This window comes from Nyctereutes procyonoides, unplaced genomic scaffold (assembly GCF_905146905.1).
Source record: "Nyctereutes procyonoides isolate TBG_1078 unplaced genomic scaffold, NYPRO_anot_genome, whole genome shotgun sequence".
Taxonomy (NCBI): domain Eukaryota; kingdom Metazoa; phylum Chordata; class Mammalia; order Carnivora; family Canidae; genus Nyctereutes; species Nyctereutes procyonoides.
Genome location: NW_026575136.1, coordinates 37,187,915 through 37,198,663, shown reverse-complemented (window position 1 = coordinate 37,198,663; position 10,749 = coordinate 37,187,915).

Genomic DNA, 10,749 nt, shown 5'->3' with positions numbered 1-10,749 from the left:
TGAGGAAGGGCCACTGATTCTATCCAGACTCTTTCCAAAATCTGAAGCCATCCTTCCCAGTTAGCGCGATAAAATATAGACTATGTTGTTCAATTGCACTCAATAAATCTGAATTTCTGTTTCCAGAAAACGTCCCCAAGCAGCGTACAACACGAACATAAGTGACATAAGCTGTCATTCCCAGAGTACAATCCGTGTGTACACGTCCATTCCTCCCATGGAATGCCGTAGGGATGCTGTCTGCAGTGATTGCTCAGGCTCACTAGTGTTCAGCTGTGGCTGGTAGCCTTCGACCCGTTCTTCCGGGGAAATTAGACTGTTTTCATTCTGTGCTGGAGGGGGCCAAGGGCCTGATCAGTCTTCTCCTGAGTAGATAAAACACAGAAATTTTCTTAATTATGTCTCATATTTGGGGGCATCTGTTCAATTCTTCCCTAAAAATGAGAGGTGTTATGTGAATGGCACCTATCTGCCAGCCGATTAACCTCAGATCACCCCCAGTACCACTTGCCCAGGTAGGTTGGAGCTGACGTTCTGTGAACTCGTTTTACACACAGCCCACAGGAACGTTCTATAGTCCACGCTTTGTGACCATCGCTCTGTGAAGCTTACAAATTTCCATCACATCTTCGCCTCCAGCATGCTCATGGCGGCTGACAGTAACGTTTTTGTTCCAGATGTCAGGCTGCATGACCCCAGGACATCATTTTACTTTGCTAGGCTTCAAACGGGAAAATTAGAAAGTTCAATAAGTGGCTCTCCAAGGTCCCCAGGCGGTTTTGATATTCTAACACTGCTCTATGCTTCAACCACAAAACTTCAAACACTATTTTTTTAGAGAGAAACTGTTGGGATAATGGAGAAGGATCCTTGAACATGTACATTCCCAGGGCTCACAGGTGTGAGGGTCACACTTTGCTGTAATAAAAACAAAAATGTGCTAACAATTCACTAGTAGACCCCGGCTTCATTTATGCAGCTCAGTGATGCCAGCACCCCTCTCTGGGGATGTCAAGGGCACACAGGCAGCCACATGGAGCCACACTGAAAGAAGGCACAGCATCCTACCCCATTCCTCTTGAATCCTAAACACAACAAGTCCGTTGCCTGAGAAGGTGCCAAGTAACAGACGGAGGAAAAGTTCCAACGCCCCACCACCGCTGACCCTTTCTGTGCCTCTCCTGGTGTCTTTGAGGACCTCAGGCCCACCGCAGCTCACACTCCCCATTACGCCTCACCTCCCCTGCAGAACTTACATGGGATCCTCCAAACCACTCTCATCTGGTCTTCCCTTCTCTGGTCCCCCAGGACTCCCAGGTTGGGCCCACGCCACTCCTCTCTCTTCACCTGTTCCCCCCGCTCTCCCTGAGGCCTGGTCCCCGTGGGGCCAGTCACCTGCTCAGTCTACTCCCCAGCCCCCACAGTTGCTTCCTACATCTGTCTGCTATCTTGGCCGGCAACCCTGTGCGATGCCCTCTCCACCTCCCAAGCTGCTCGTGCTGTGCCCCCCTCCCAGTAAGTGGAGACCTGGAGACCCTCCAGCACCTGCCTGGTCCTCCCACATCCACGTGCCAGCACTGCTTCGAAGCCATCCCACCCACACCTGGACCGGCCTTCCTCCAGCCAAGCTTGCCACTCAGTTAACGGTCTCAGTTCTTCAGACATGATTTGCGGGCTTTCCTGCACTGGCCCTGCTGTCCTCACAGTGACATCTCAGGCATTCCTCGCAGCTTGCCACCAGGTTCCTCTAACCTTGGCACCATCCCTTCTTCCCCAGCCTGGCTGCCAGGGCCTCACCTTGCCCTGCAGGTTCCCGTCTTCAAGCTAGGCTCCCCCGTCACCTCTGCTTCCAACATGCCTCTCACTTTCATCCCCCACCCCGCCAGCAGAGCGAGCTTTCCAAAATTTAAACCTGACCTTTTCACTCCTGAGCTGAAATGTTCAGAGGCTCTGCCAATCCCTGCACTCTGGATTTTAAAATCTGTTTTAAAATATATTCTGCAGTGCTAAACTGCACAGAAGCACATAAATACTGCTTCTAACACCTGCACACCCATCGCCCCACCAGCCCCGACATCACAGTTGGAGGCCTGTGTCCTCACAGCCACCATTTTGCACAACTTGAGGGGACCACGCACCCTCCGGGCTGTGAGAGCAGTCCTACCTGCCCCCTGGGCCCCTCCAAGCAGTGACCCCCAGATGCGGCGCTAATCTTCATGTGTCCGCTCCCTCTCTAGGTTCTATCTCTAGATTGTAGGCTGTACCGTTCTGCACACTTTATACAAGTGGCAGCCTGCTGTATACACTGAAGCATCTGGGGTTTTTTTTTTGCTCCATGTTGTGCTCATGTATGGATTGTCCTCATTTTCACAGCTGCGAACAGTTGCATTCTATGACTATACTGCAATCTTCTTAATCTCTTCTGGTGATGAAATTTAAGCTATTTTCTATTTTTTCTTTGCTACTACAAATAATATTGCTCTGAACATCCTTCTATATGACTCCCCGTGGATATAAATATTCTGGGCTGTAGGAGTGGAGCTGCTGGGGTTTAACATGGTGATTGCAAGAACTGACATTCTCAACAGCAATGTCTGAAAATTCCTGGTGCTCTATGTCCTTGCGCCCACCTAGGACTACCAGACTTCTCAATTTTTGCTAACCTGTGAGGTTTTGAGTTTTTTTAATTTCCAGTGAGGTTGAATCTGTCCTTTGCTTTTCTTCTTCCGTGATTTGCCTGTTGTTTTGTTTTGGTTTTTGCCTGTTTTAATAATTCGGTTTTATGTATTTTCATTGATCTATTATAATTCTTTGCATATTCCAAATTATAATATTTTATCTGATAAATACAGGTATTTTATCAAATAGATACCAATATTTTATCATAAAATCTAAGTCTTAATTTGATTGCAATTTCACGTACCACCTTTTCCCCAACCCAAGGAGATGTCAGGTTTTTCTACCATGACATTCACGATCCTTCCTACCTCACCTGGCTACTGTAACCTGAGTCCCCCCTGCCACCTGCGCCCCCACAGCAGTGACACTCATGGCCTCCTGTGCTCCTGTCAGATCCAGCTTTCCCTGTGACCTTGTCTGAATGAGGCATCCCCCATTCTGCAACCAAATCGCTCCTGGCCATTGTTTTAGTAATAGCTTGCCCTGGTTATCTGAGTGTCTGTTTCCCCCACTAGATTTTGGGATTTTGATCCCTTTGTTCAGACACTGGGATTTGTCAGTGGCCACCAGGCCCTTCAGACTCAGGATCAGCATGGGGCTGAGGAGGTGGTCTGGGTAGGAACACACCCCTGTCTGGGCTGGGGAGCCAAAAGCAAAACCAGGTATCAGGAGTGCGTCTCTGGATACACTTGGTCCATCCCCCAGCCAGGGGCCAGGGTGTGGATCAGAATCCACAATAGAGAGCAATAGAGAAAAGTACCAGGACAGTGGGGTGAGGCCCAGGGGCTGCAGGTAGGGAGCAATAGAGAAAAGTACCAGGACAGTGGGGTGAGGCCCAGGGGCTGCAGGGGGAAGGGGGCCCAGGGGCAGCTAAGAGCTCACCCACCGATGGGACTGCCCTCCCTTTAGTTTGTGTGGGGGGGCATGGGGGGTGGTTCCCAGGACAGCTGCTCCCAGCCAGAGCAGCCTCATGCCGTCACCCAGCACGCTGTGCAATCCCCATGGCCTTCCCGGGGGCCAGGACCCCACTAGGTGCAGGAGTGTGGCTCTGGCCTAATGCCAATCAGTGCCCCTTTCTGTGTGCCCTGCCACCCCCCCCCCCCCCGTGGCCCATGCTCCTCCAAAGGAATAGGGCTGGGCTCCACCTTCACATTACTAGATATCGTATGACAGTTCACACACAGAAATGGGAAAAGGGAGAGACAGCAACAGAACTGAGAAAACGAAGAAATGGGGGAGAGGGAGGAAGGGAGGAGGAAGGAAGGGGAATGGGGAGGAGGGTGAAAGGAGGGGGAGGGAGGGAGGAGGGAGGGAGAGAAGGAGGGAAGGGAAAGGGAGAAGAGATAAGGGAGGTAGGAGACACTAGAGGGAGGGGAAGAGAGGGAGAAGGGAGGGGCAGGGGAGGGGAGAAGAGAGAGAGGGAGGGAGGGAGAAGACACAGGAGGGAGGGGGAGCAGGGAGGGAGGGGAAGGGGGGAGGAGCCACAGGAGGGAGAGAGGAGGAAGGGGGAGGGAGCGCCACCTAGTGGCAGGTCGTCCCCCTAGCGGGCTCCCCGCCACCTCTTCGTCCCCAGGCCTGAAGCCCAGATCCGGAGCAGTGACGGCACCTGCCTGCTGGCTGCTCCTAGCAGCAGGTAACCGCTATTGAGCAACAGCTCGGAGAGGTTTTTTTTTTTTTTTTTTTTTTTAATTTTTACTTATGATAGTCACACAGAGAGAGAGAGGCAGAGACACAGGCAGAGGGAGAAGCAGGCTCCATGCACCGGGAGCCCGACGTGGGACTCGATCCCAGGTCTCCAGGATCGCGCCCTGGGCCAAAGGCAGGCGCCAAACCGCTGCGCCACCCAGGGATCCCTCGGAGAGGTTTTTTAATTGCTAGACTCTTTTTACAGCTTTAGCCTTACAGGAGGATTGAGCAGCCGCTGGTGCCCCCCCGCGCCCTCCCTCCCAACAGGCTCCCGTGTCGCGTTAGGAGGCACATTTGCTACAAGGAACGAAGCCATATGGGTACGTGGGTACTAGCTAGACCGCGCTAGTCTTACACTGAGGCTCACTCTTGGGCTGTCCGTTCTGGGGGTTTGACATGGGCCTGTCGCGTGCCCACGGCCCCAGGTTGCTCCGTGCGGCGCCTGCTGGCCCCGCCCCGCCCCGCTCCTGGGCCCCGGGCAGCGGCTCTCCCGCTCCGTCCACGTCCACGTCCACAGCTCGGCCTTGCTCGGCGGTCGCGGAGCCGGAGTCACGCAGCTCGGGGGCGGGGCCGGGCGGGCCGGGCGGGCCGGGGCGGGGCCGGCTGGCTTCCTTCACCCCGCCCTGCGCACTCCAGGCTCCTCCGTGGGTGCTCCCGGCTTGGTACCTCTTTCTCTCTAGTACTGAATAATACTCCACGGCCTGCACACACCGTTTATTCCCCCATCGCCTGTGGAGGGCATCTTGGCCATTCCCAGCCTTGGACGAGGATGAATACACCTGCTCCAAAGATGCATGTGCAGGTTTTTTCGTGGACATAATCTTCAAGTCCTTTGGGTAAATACCCGGGAGAGTGACTGCTGGATCGTGCGGAAACAGTGTGTAGCTTTTGTAAAAAGCCCAGCAAACCATCTTCCGCAGCAGCTGCCCCGTGCCACATCCCTACCGCCGGCAGTGAGTGCAAGTTCCTGCTGCTCCCTCCCTGTCGCACATGGTGCCCTCAGCTTGGCCCTTCCGACAGCTGTGTGGTGGCGTCTCAGCACTCATTTGGGTGCGTGTCTCCCTGCTGACAAATGATGGAGAGCATCCTCTCGTAAGCTTGCTTCCCATCTGTGTGTCTCCTTTGAGGAGATATCGGTTCGGGTCTTTGCCCATTTTTTTACCTGGGTTGTTTGCTTGTTGTTGAGTTTTAACTTTGTATATTCTGGGTGCCAGTGCATTATCAAATATGCGTTTGGCAAAATATTTTAATACAAATGGGATGAATGCACAGATGTTTAAATGAAATGTATTTGCTGGGCTGTCACTTGAAATAATCTCCTATACCATCTGTGGTATGTGTACGACATTTTTGGAAATATTACTTAAATCTGCCAATCAAGGTGCACAGGCATTAACAACAACTCAGTTACGTTTCCATGTTCATAATTAAAGCAAATAACCATCATTGCATCATGGAAACACTTCTCTCAGGCTGCAGCCTCGACCAGACATCGCTATCTTAAAACTGTGGACCATTAGGACCCGTGGTGCTCAAGGCTGAACACATACTAACATCCACTCAACAACATAGGCCTTGGGGATTCACTTCCATGCAGATTTAAATTATATTTATTTCAAAATTTTCTAGATACCTGTCTTAATTAATTATTTTTAAAGATTTTATTTATTAATGAGAGACACAGAGAGAGAGGCAGAGACACAGGCAGAGGGAAAAGCAGGCTCCCTGCAGGGAGCCGACGTAGGACTCGATCCCAGGACCCCGGGGTCACGACCTGAGCCGAAGGCAGAGACTCAAACACTGAGCCCCCCAGGTGCCCCAGGATACCTGTTTTAGTCTATTTGCTGCTATAGCAAGTACCACAGTCTGGGCGGCTTATACACAATGGAAATTGATTTCTCCCCATTCTGGAGGCTGGAAGTCCATGACCCCGGTGCCCTCACGGTCGAGTTCTGGGGAGGGTGCTGGTCTGAGTGGGGACGGCTGTGTTCTCACTGTGGGTCCCCGTGCGGTGAAAGGCCACCCTTCGAAGGCCCCGATCCCATTCCTGAGGGCTCCACCTTCATGATCTAATCACTCCCAAAGGCCCCAGCTCCTAATACCCTGGGGGGGCTGGGTTTCAACACATAGATCTCAGAGAAGGTGGGCAACAGGGACGTTCACTCCCTGACAATACCTTACTATCATCACTGCTCTCAAAGGTAGGCCTTGGCAGTAGCATCAGTTTAGACTTGCTGTCTATACCAAGGGGGAGTTTTAATTTCAAATGTTGTGTAGCAAACATCTTGCAACTTTCTGTGGCACACCGACCTCTGCAGGACATGTTCTGAATTGGGATGCCACAGAGAGAGGCCTGGGGAGAGGGCAGGAAGCCAGAGTTCTTAGGGACACTCATCGTGCATGAGTCGTGTATTCAGTTTCCTCACTTCTCTGAGTCTCAGTTTATGAATCTAAGGGAAGTGACTGCTAAAAGTCTAGCTTTTACACTTTCATGATTTGATGATCTTTGAAGCTTACCTTGAAAACACAGGAAATTGCTACAGAAGTAGCAGGATGGGTCTGACGTCCGGCCACAAGAGGAAGGAGACTGAAGCTTTTACATTCTCCTGGGCCGAGATCTGAAGCACTCAGCACAGCTGGAGGGAGACAATCTCAGACCTGTCTGAGGTTACTGTGATGACTGTGTGAGGAATACGACGCTGTGCTGAGCCACAGCCTGAGCAGCAGAAATGAAGACACGTAAAAGCCAACGAAAAGCCTCCATGGAAATTTCAGCCTAAAATACGACAGTTGCCATCACTGTGGGGCATTTAACACCAGCGGTCCCACTCCTTCTGAAAGCCCAGCCTCAGGAGCTGGACCCACCAGCTCTGGGTACTGAGAAGGCCAACGGGCAGAAGACTCACCCTTGCCTTGTTCCTCATATGAGGAATGCAGAGGGTCTTCAGGCCTCCCTCAGAGGCTGTTATGAACTGTAAATGGTGTGTGGAGGGTATTTACAGCAACCCGACAGCCTCTACGAAGGCCCAGCTGCTATCATGCCCGCCAGGCCCACTCTCCAAGCCCTGGCTTCTGTGGCACAGAACCTGCCGTGCAGCTGAGTCCTGAAGCCCCAGCCCTGTTCGTTCAGCCTCCTCGCCAGCTGAGTCCCATCTCCGGGGCTCTACGCTCACTCTTCAACCCTCCAAGGGACCTCGCCCCATCAGCCGCTAACAACTTCTCAGGAGGTAAAAGGAGAAAGTAAAAAAAAATTAGGTGAGACACAAACTATGTCATAATTGTTGATATTTCATGTAAGGCTCAGAATGGATCATGACAGAATTTGTTTTCCTCCATCAATGAAGCACAAAAGAACACCGTCTCTCACTCCCTTGTTTCCTATATAATGAGAATTTCAGTAGCAGAGGTGTCTTAGCCTGGTTCAACCAAAAGTGGATCCTGCAGCGGAGGCTGCTGTGCAGTGCTATACTCAGGAGTGCGGCTCTAGGGAACGGAAATCAGGAAGGAAGCTGAATGCAATGCACTCTCCAGCTGGGGCCACCATGCACCCCATGGGGGACCTTCTTAGGAACATCATGAAATGAACCCCAGGACTGTCTGCTTTTGATGGAAAGAAAGTCAAGCCATGACCTTCCCACTTTGGGGTGTTTTGTAACTAACTGAGGCTTGGCATGAATGACATACATCATGGTTCTACTTCTGCTGATCGTGGTCATTGGAAATGGGACTTCAAACCCAGAAATGAAAATAAAGTCCCCCAGGGCACCTGGGTGGCTCAGTTAGTGAAGCATCTGCCTTTGGCTCAAGGCATAGCCCCTGGGGTCCTGGGATTGAGTCCCACATCCGGCTCCCACAGCTGCCTGTGTCTCTGTCTCTGTCTCTGTCTCTCTCTCTTTCATGCATAAATAAATACATAAATACATAAATAAAATAAATCTTTTTAAAAAGTCCCCCAATAACAACAAAGCAGCCACCCACATCCTGCCATCAACCCTGTTTGTTCTCTGTCCTTAAGAGTCTCTTATGGTTTGCTTCCCTCTCTCTGTTTCTCCCCCTTCCTCTATGCTCATGTTTTGTTTCTTAGATTCCACATATGAGTGAGGTCATGTGATAATCATCTTTCTCTAATGGACTTATTTTGCTCAGCATACTACCCTCCAGTTCCATCCACGTTGTTGCAAATGGCAAGATTTCATTTATTGATGGTTGAGGAGTGTTCCATTGTGTGTAGACCACACCTTCATCCATTCATCTGTTGATGCACATCTGGGCTCCTTCCATTGTTTGGCTCCAGTGGACATGGCTGCTCTGAACACCAACAACCCCTTCTCTAGCTCACCTGCCTTCCCTCGCTTCATCTTTAACCCCTGACAACTGCCAATAGGTTTTCCATTTCTAAAATTCTGTCATCTCAAACATATAAATGAGATCATCAGTCACCAGGAAGCACCATGAGAGAGGCAAGGAAGGATCCTTCCCCTAGAGCACAGCCCCGCCTTGACTTCAGGCGTCTGCCTTCCAGACCGTGAGAGGATGGGTCCTGTGGCTTCACATCACCTGACTAGGACAGCCCCAGAAAATATCACCAAAGAAAAACTGCAAACGTACACCAGCAGATGTATATGGGACTGTCCTATCCATTCTTTTTTTAAAATTATTTATTCATGACAGACACAGAGAGAGAGGCAGAGACACAGGCAGAGGGAGAAGAGGCTCCCTGCAGGGAACCCAATGTGGGACTTGATCCCAGGACCCCGGGATCACGCCCTGAGCCAAAGGCAGACGCTCAACCACTGAACTACTCAGGTGCCCCTATCCTATGGGCTCCTGATCAGCAGCTCAGGAGAAAAAAACCTGGACATTTTTCAGGTATTCATCGGTACAAACGTGAATTAATACATTATGATGTAATCAGAAAGTAGAGGCAGTCAAAATGCAGTGATTACGGCAATATACCATAATGTGTAAAATAAACCTCAAAGATGACAGCATGCTACTTCTTTTGCAAAGTTAAGAATCAATTAGAAATCCCCTTCCTGCAGTATACACACACACACATATATAATATGACATGATGTAATGTAAAAAGAAACACCAGGGAGAGAACAGCCCCGAGTCCCCTCAGCCGGGATGAGTTATCATCAAGGTTCTAGCTTTTGCGCTGACTGGTGGGTTCACAGGCACAGATCACGTTGCTATAGAGACACAAATTCATAAAAACGCCCATGACAATTTTTCATGAACCCAGGATTCCTGTGATTTCAACTTCGTGCACATGAATCCAATAAGAAAAAATAAATATAAACACGGCCAAGTCCTATCACAGTGGGAGGAAGGGAGAATCGAGATGCCGCATGCCTGTCACCTAATACATGGGTTCTTTCTGTGTCTTCATCTTGTGGAAAGCGTGCTGATGGAGTTGCAGCCATGTGCTCACCCCCGACTCCGCTGGGGGTCCTCCTCGGGGAGAACAGTATGAGCAGGGATGCGATGCTGCTGGAGCTGGGCCTGTCTGTGCACCAAGCATGAATCCCCTCCAGGCAGAGGTACCCATGTGTGTTCCCGCTGGCACCCCACGGTGGGCCCGTGTCCCAGACCTTCGGTATCACTGGGCATCATCACGTATAGGGAAAGGAGCCCAAAAAGGTGTCTATCACCATATTTTTGTTTTGCTTTTTTTTTTTTTTCAGCTTGTGAATTTGGGTATTTTCCATTTATTGGCAGACCTTGTCAATTCTTTCTTTTTTTTTTTTTTTTTTCTAAGAGCCCCGATTAGCAATTACAGGGATCTTTTATTTTTTTATTTTTTTTAAATATTTTTTTAAATTTTTTATTTATTTATGATAGGCACACAGTGAGAGAGAGAGAGGCAGAGACACAGGCAGAGGGAGAAGCAGGCTCCATGCACCGGGAGCCCGACGTGGGATTCGACCCCGGGTCTCCAGGATCGCGCCCTGGGCCAAAGGCAGGCGCCAAACCACTGCGCCACCCAGGGATCCCTTGTCAATTCTTTCTTTTGTGAATACCTGTTCAGATCTTTGACCACTTTTCCTTTTTTTAAGATGTTATTTGCTTATTTGACACACACACACACAGAGAGAGTGAGTGCACCAGGAGTGTGAGCAACAGGCAGAGGCAGAGGGCAAAGCAGATTCCCCGCTGACCAGGGAGCCCAACTCTGGACTCCATCCCAAGACCCCGGGATCATGACCCGAACAGAAGGCAGATGCTACACCGACGGAGCCACCCAGGAACCCTGACCATTTTTCTTCTGGAGTGAAGTCATTGGTTGCCTTTTTCTTATTGGTCTGTAAGAGTATTTTATGTATTAATCACTAGGAGCATGGCTGTAGTGATGAATTAGCAATTCAGGCGAACTTCACT